The sequence below is a fragment of the Triticum aestivum genome, chromosome 6D (assembly GCF_018294505.1).
Source record: "Triticum aestivum cultivar Chinese Spring chromosome 6D, IWGSC CS RefSeq v2.1, whole genome shotgun sequence".
In the NCBI taxonomy this organism is placed as follows: Eukaryota; Viridiplantae; Streptophyta; class Magnoliopsida; order Poales; family Poaceae; genus Triticum; species Triticum aestivum.
This window is the reverse complement of record NC_057811.1, coordinates 153,305,590-153,313,342: the sequence shown is the minus strand read 5'-3', so window position 1 is coordinate 153,313,342 and position 7,753 is coordinate 153,305,590.

Here is a 7,753-nt window from a genome sequence, read left to right as displayed (position 1 = left end):
TATTTCGCGAAAAAAACGTTTCCCCCTGACTGCTGGGACCCACCAGCTAAATCTTCGCACACAAGGAAGTGTGTCCATATTATGGGCAAAAAAAATATTTGCCCCCCTGACTGCTGGGACCCACCAGCTACATCTTCGCATGCAAGGAAGTGCCTGACAGTGAGGACCCACCTCGTCGAAGCGTACATAGCGTTGTCATTCTGGTGGCGAACGTGTACGTACATACTGGTCGATGTAGAGGCGCGCACGTGTCCTAGTAGAGGCGCGCACGTGTCATAGTAAAGGCGCGCACGTAGCATGTACACGTACGTACAACGGCCAGGGTGCAAGAAAGAAAATACGGCCACGTACGTACATACGGGCGGGGTCTCGAACGCCTACTCGCGCATACATACAGCCAGGGCTCGTGTACATGGCTGGGTCGGAACAGAGAAACTGCGTCGTCGTGTTCATGGGGAGGCAACGGAATGCGTCGTGTTCATCGGGAGGCAATGGAACGCGTGATGTTCATCGGGATCCAACCGGCTTGGACGGAACAGGCGATGGAAACGAGGCCTGGCGTACCGCAAAACAGAGGAAACGGCCTTGTGTTCGACTGACCACGGTCGAAACGGGATCCTGTTCATCGGGAGGGGTCTGGCATACCGCAAAACGGAGGAAATGGACCTCCTACGGTCGAAACGGGGTCCTGTTGATCGGGAGGGGTGTGGCGTATCGCAAAACGGAGGAAACGGACTTGTGTTGGAGCGCTACGGTCGAAACGGGGGTCATGTTCATCGGGAGGGGTGTGGCGTACCGCAAAACGGGACTCCACGGGATACTGTTCATCTCCATCGTCGACCTCCTCCAGCCTCCACGTGCTACTGTTCATCCACCGTCGACCTCCTCCAGCCTCCACCTGTGACTGTTCATTCACGGGCTCCTGTTCATCCAGCCTCCACCGCGCGCTCCTCCACCGGCTACTGTTCAACCAGCCCTCTCCACGGGGTCCTGTTCAACCACCCCTCCACGGGCTACTGTTCATCCAGCCCTCCACCGGCTACTCTTCAACCAGCCCTCCACCGGCTACTCTTCAACCAGCCCTCCACGGGGTCCTGTTCATCCAGCCCTCCACGGGGTCCTGTTCATCCATTGGCTCGATCGATTGGGGTACTGTTCATCAGCGGCAACGGCCTCTACTACCACGGGGTCCTGTTCATCCAACCCCCACCGGGAACTGTTCATCCAAACCCCCTCAACAACACTCACTGTTCATCAAGGGAAGGAGGCAGTAGTGTTCGATCGGCTTCAGTTAGCAGCAGTAGCGAAGGAATCGCTCGGGTTCAGTAACGTAGCTAGTGTAATCGCTCGGGTTCAGTTAGAGCCCAATGCCTCGCTCAGGTTCTGTTAGAGCCCAATGCCTTGCACACACACGCGTACGTACGAGAGAAACGCGCATCGCTCGGCCCCGACCACCCACTGTAACCGGGAACTCCCCCGATATTTTCCTCGCCCTCGCTTCTACCATGGTTTTTTCCGTCATGGACGGCCCAAAGAATGTCATGCAGCTGCGTCTCCGGCCCGCCCAGGACGAAAAGCCCATTTTCTGTCATGATTTTTTGTCATAGAAGTAGGACCCCCACCACATCTATGATGATACCGGGTTTTGTCACAATTATCGTCGTAGAAGTGTCATAAGTATGACAGAAAAAAATTTCGTTCGGCCCAAAATGTCACAGATGTGTCTTTTTTTTGTAGTGATTTGTTGTGTAGGTACCCATGAATACTCGTCAATCTCACAATCCCATGAGTTGACGAAACAAGCTCTAGAGAGCAATGATGACTTGGGATCCCGTGGATTTTCATTCCCACCGCTCCCTTCGCGCAAAGACTTCGCGGATATCTTCTACATGGCCCTCATATGGTTATGGGTTATTTACCACTTCTCACTTTATGCCCGTATTGCCATGTTCACTTTGCATGATATACTCATTTCTATGCCTTTGCCATGCATTTGTGACCCATGCTTTTCTTTACACATGACACTTGATTCTCCTACTTGTATGTGCATTTGCAAAGCTTGGTGGAGATAATGCTTGTTATTGCCATGTTCCATTTTATGACCCATTCCTGTGATGATACTTTGATATTGCTTTGTGTCCGTGCTTGCGATATGTCATGTGCATTCTATATCCACTATTTGCTCACATGACATGATTACCATGATTTTCTCTACTATGCTTGCATATGTTGCACCACTGATGATTCATAGTTGCTCATTTCATGCGGTTGATAGCCACTATTGCCATGCTTTGCACATGATTGCTATTGCTACTTGTCATATCTCTCCATATGTTGCCTCTCTCGTGCTAGATGATTTTAACAATGATTTTAGTCTTCCTAATGAGATTACCCCATAGCTTTCTCGCATATGTTTGGAGCTTTTCACATATTTCTTGTGAAGCATGCTTGTCTTCCTTCTTTGCACCATATGCCTAGTGCCATGAATATAACCATCGCTGCATCATATTATTCATACCCCTTTGCTTCTAATGGTTATGTGCAAGAGAAGAGAACCATCATGATGGCTGATGTGTTTATCTACCATGCACATACGTTCTTTGCTTTGTTTTATGCATGTGTAGGATCTTTCGACATCATGTCAACTTCTACTTCACGTGAGTTAACCATTCGAGCTCTTGAGAGCGAGCCTCATACCTTCGACCACGACTCGCTTTTACATCGCTTTTGCTTGTGTTTCGGCATTGTGAAGGACGCACAAGGACATGCTTTTGAGGTGATATCCTTCTCTTTCGAGAACACCCACACCATGAGCACGAGTAGTGTGGACCATATGTTTGTATATACCTTGTGTGTTGCATCCAATTCTTGGATTACTTGCTCCTATCATATGTTTTGTTGCAACAATGTCATTTCTTCACATATGCCATGTCCCATTGCTTGTCACATGATTGACTTGATTGCCTCACACATGATGAACAATTTCTCTTTCTATTGTGTTGAGTGCCACACTATCTTCACTACACCATATGCACACTATGCTTGGATTGTCTTGCACTTGACCCATGTGTTTAGACACTTCATTTTATGTGGTGTTGTGAGTGCTTCTTATCCCTACCATAGACCCTTTTTTGAGCACTTTGTGCATTCTTGCTATGCCCTTGAGGTAGATGCTTACTCTCTTGTCACACATCTTTGCATCTCTACCTCCCATTTGCATGCTTATTTCCATGATGTCCTTGATTGTGCTCAATTTATATGCTTAAATGCCATGCCACACTTCTTTGTCAAACCATATTGTATGCTTTATGACAACACTTGTTGGGTGAATCACCTTTTGAATGCTTGGTTCCGCACTAACGCTAACCACATTTTCTTTTCCAAGTGTTTGTTATCTTTGCTCCTTTTGAAGGAACCACAAGACGGTGCGACATTGGAGAGTGCCCATTCCGAACTTCAAGATGATGAATGCTTGGTGATCGTCCACTGCTACACGGCGACATCATCTCTTTCCCATGGTGATTTAGTTTTTGATCCGAGGACGGATCTTTCCCAAGGGGGAGGGGATGATGTAGAGCATCCTACGGACATCACCATGTCAAGAGTTCCATTGCTAAGAGACATGCCCAACTCCTACTTCAATCACACTAAGGTGAATTCCATCCTTAATGTGTGTCCTCTTAGTTCCCTCGAGGATGGTATACTACTTGACCGTCCTACCATGTGCCCATGTAGGTTTGAGCCCAATGGTGAGCGAGGAGGTCATCCACAAGCGAGTGCCTACACCATCCACGAGAGAAGCCTGGAAACGGAGAAGGAACCGTCAAGGAGAAGGTGAGGTTCCACCTGCACCGACGGGTGTCCACAAGAAGGCGACATGCTGCGAGCCTCTGGATACCCCGTACGCACGGGCCCTTGGACCCCGTGCCCACGGTACAAGCCCGTGCGCACGGGCTAAGTCGCTGGGTCTCTGGATACCCCGTGCGCACGGGCTCCACTAACCCCGTGCGCACAGGGCCTCCTGCGTGTGGTTGTTGGGCTTTGCCCTTGTATCCCCATTTTACTATGTCCGCTACTTATTGCAATGATCATGATTGGGGTGATAATGCTTCTTATGATCTTGAAAATTTATTTAAAAGCCTCATGATGAATATGATATTGATAAAAATGTGTCATGGTTAAACACGACCACCACTACAATAAAAATACACTTCTGTGATGATACGTGTTTGTCATAGTAGGTCACGTTTTCTGTCATGCATGTACATCCATGACGACTTTATGACCGAATCAAGATAGTCATACATGTGCTGTCATAGAAGTGTTCCGTGACATTACCAAAATTATCATCACAGAAGTGTCCACTTCCATGACGATAAATCGCGCGTCATAGAAGTGATTTCGTCAAGGGTAACCGACACGTGGCATCCACCGTAACGGGTCGCCGTTAAGCTATTGGGTTCCGGTTTGGATCCGATAACCCGTTAATAGCCCGGACCAATAGTGATTTTCCAAGTGTAAAATTCTCATTCGTCGACGATCCATGTGTCGCCTCAGCGTTGGGACAGATGTCAACCGTCCATTTGACAAGAATCGCCAATTAAACGTTGACACGTGGGACGGCCCAATAGAGACCCATATAGGTTTAAAAGCCTGCCCAGGAACAGGCCCACGAGATTTCGTTAGATCTAATGGGCCGGCCCGTTAAGAGCCTAACATTTTCTGGACCAAATTATAGCCCACATCAGATACGGGCTGTTAAATGACTGCAATATTCTGGGCCAGTTTACCGCCATATCAGATCCGACCCGTTAACAGCCTGCAATAGTTTGGGCCAAATTACGGTCCATACCTGATCCGGCCCATTAACTGACTTTCATTTCTTGGGCCAAATTACGGCTCATAACAGATAAGGCCCTTTTAGTAGCTACTGTGTGATAACCCACAAGTATAGGGGATCGTTTGTAGCCTTCTTCGATAAATAAGAGTGTCGAACCCAACAAGGAGCTAAAGGTAGAACAAATATCCCCTCAAGTTCTATCGACCACGGATACAACTCTACGCACACTTGACGTTGGCTTTACCGGAAACAAGTATGAAACTATTTTGCAAGAATACAACTACGAGTACTTTGCGAGAATAAAACTACGAATAAATTGCAAGGTAATAAAAGTGGATAGCTTTTGTCAACAAGAAAGTCATTTGTCCCTAGGCAATCGATGACAAGTACCGGTAATGATTCTTGTAATTTTATATGAGGGAGAGGCATGAGCTAACATACTTTCTCTACTTGGATCATATGCACTTATGATTGGACCCCTAGCAAGCATCCGCAACTACTAAAGATCATTAAGGTTGTGAAACCCAACCATAGCATTAAGTATCAAGTCCTCTTTACTCCCATACGCCATAACCCACTTATCCGTGTTTTGGCTGTTGTCACCCCCGCAACACTGACAATAAGCAAACCATGAACATATTGCAACACCCTATAGCGAGGACCCCTCACGTTTGCGCAAGACGGAGGGCACCGTAGGACAGCACCATAAATAAAATATACAATCATACCAACCAAGATCACGATTAACCCATAGGACAAAACGGATATACTCAAACATCATAGGATAGCCAAATATCATTGGGAAATAATATATGGAGTTGAGCACCATGTTTAAGTAGATATTACATCGGGGAGAAGAGGTGTTACACCGCTACATAGAGGGGGGAGTTGGTGTTGACGGTAGAAAGATTGTTGATGTAGATCGCCGTCACGATCCTAGCCTCGGCGGCACTCCGGCGCCACCGGGAGAGAGGGGGAGAGAGCCCCCCTCCTTCTTATTCTTCCTTGCCCGCCCCCTAGATGGGAGAAGTGTTCCCCCCCTCTGGTCCATGGCCTCCATGGTGGCGGAGGGGCAGGAGCCCCTCCGAGATTGGATCTCCCTCTCTGTTCTCTTCTGTTTCGCGCTCCCAGATCTGGCCGAAAACCGTTTCTTATATTCCGGGAGATCCGTAACTCCGATTGTGCTGAGATTTTAACACGATTTGTTTTCGGATATAAGCTTCCTTGCGCCCGAAGTAGAGCTCCAACCGACGTACAAGGTGAGCACAACCCACCACCGCGAACCAGGCTCCTCTGGCGTGCCCTGGTGTCTTGTGGGTTGTGTGGGCCTCCGTTTGCGGTGATTCCAACTCTCAAAAATCACATATATTCCAAAATATTCTCCGTAAAATTTTATTGCATTTGGACTTCGTTTGATATGGATTTTTTGCGATACAAAAAACATGCAAAAAACAGGAACTCGCACCGGGCACTAGATCAATAGGTTAGTCCAATAAATCATATAAAAAGTTGCCAAAAATATGTAAAAGTTGTATAATGTTGGCATGAAACAATAAAAAACTATAGATACGATGGAGACGTAGCATTGTGCCATTGGGCCCATTGGCGGCCTGATTTGCTCTTCGGCCTCTTGATGGCCCGTTTAACAATTGAGCCCGATATTAGTTTCGGCCTGACAGCGGCCCTGTCTACATATGGGCCTCTTTCGGCCCGGTTTCACTTTCTGCCATTTAAAGGCCCGAGTTGCACCTGGGCCTAGTTATGGTCCGTAGTTACTTTCGGCCTCTCAAGGGCCCATAGTCTTCGTGGATACATTCTAGCCCAAATTGCCTATCGGCCTATTAAAGGCCATTGAGAGTGTTGGGCCTAATTTAGGCCCGTTATACATCTGGCCTGCTTCCCGCCTGTCATGTAATTGGGTCAGCCAAGGCCCAAAAACATTTCACCCTGTTAATGGCCCGTCAACCGAATGGGCCAATAATGGGACGATTTATATTACATCATGCTGTCAGTTCGTGATTTGTTCGCCACAATTAAGGATGAATCTAGTTTCTATCTCTTAAAAGCCTATTTAATTTTTTGGCCCAATTAAGACAAGCGGTTTACTCGGCCTTTTAAAGGCCTGAAACTAATAGTGGGCTAGATTAAGACTAGACCTAACTAATGGCCCAAGATGATTGTAGGCCCACAGTTCGGCCCGTACTAGCGATTGGCGACCGGCCAGTTTTAGTTCAGAAATTATTATTTTATAAAAATAACCTATTGGCTCGTTGTGCACCGATCAAAGATTATGACCTTTTCTCAGAGCGACGATAGCAGAAACAGCAAATAAATTACAGCGTCGTGACGAAGAATAAACCTAGACTATACAACAAAGAAATTACAACATATTACATCCCCTAGGCATCAAAGTTCGCCACCAATGATAATAAAGGGAAACTGATGACCCACAAGTATAGGGGATCAATTGTAGCTCTTTTCGGTAAGTAACAGTGTCGAACCCAACGTGGAGCAGAAGGAAATGACAAATAGTTTTCAGTAAGGTAGTGTCTGCAAGTGCTGAAATTGTAAGTAGCCAAGTAGTTTGATAGCAAGATAATTTGTAACGAGCAAGTAACGATAGTAGTAACACAAGTGCAGCAAGGTAGCCCAATCCTTTTGAGGCAAAGGACAGGCCAAAACGTTCTCTTATGATAAGCAAAGCGTTCTTGAGGTTACACGGGAATTTCATCTAGTCACTTTCATCATGTTGGTTCGATTTGTGTTCGCTACCTTGATAATTTGATATGTGGGTGGACCGGTGCTTAGGTGTTGTTCTTACTTGAACAAACCTCCTACTTATGATTAACCCTCCCGCAAGCATCCACAACTACGATAAAAGTATTAAGAATAAATTCTAACCATAGCATTAAA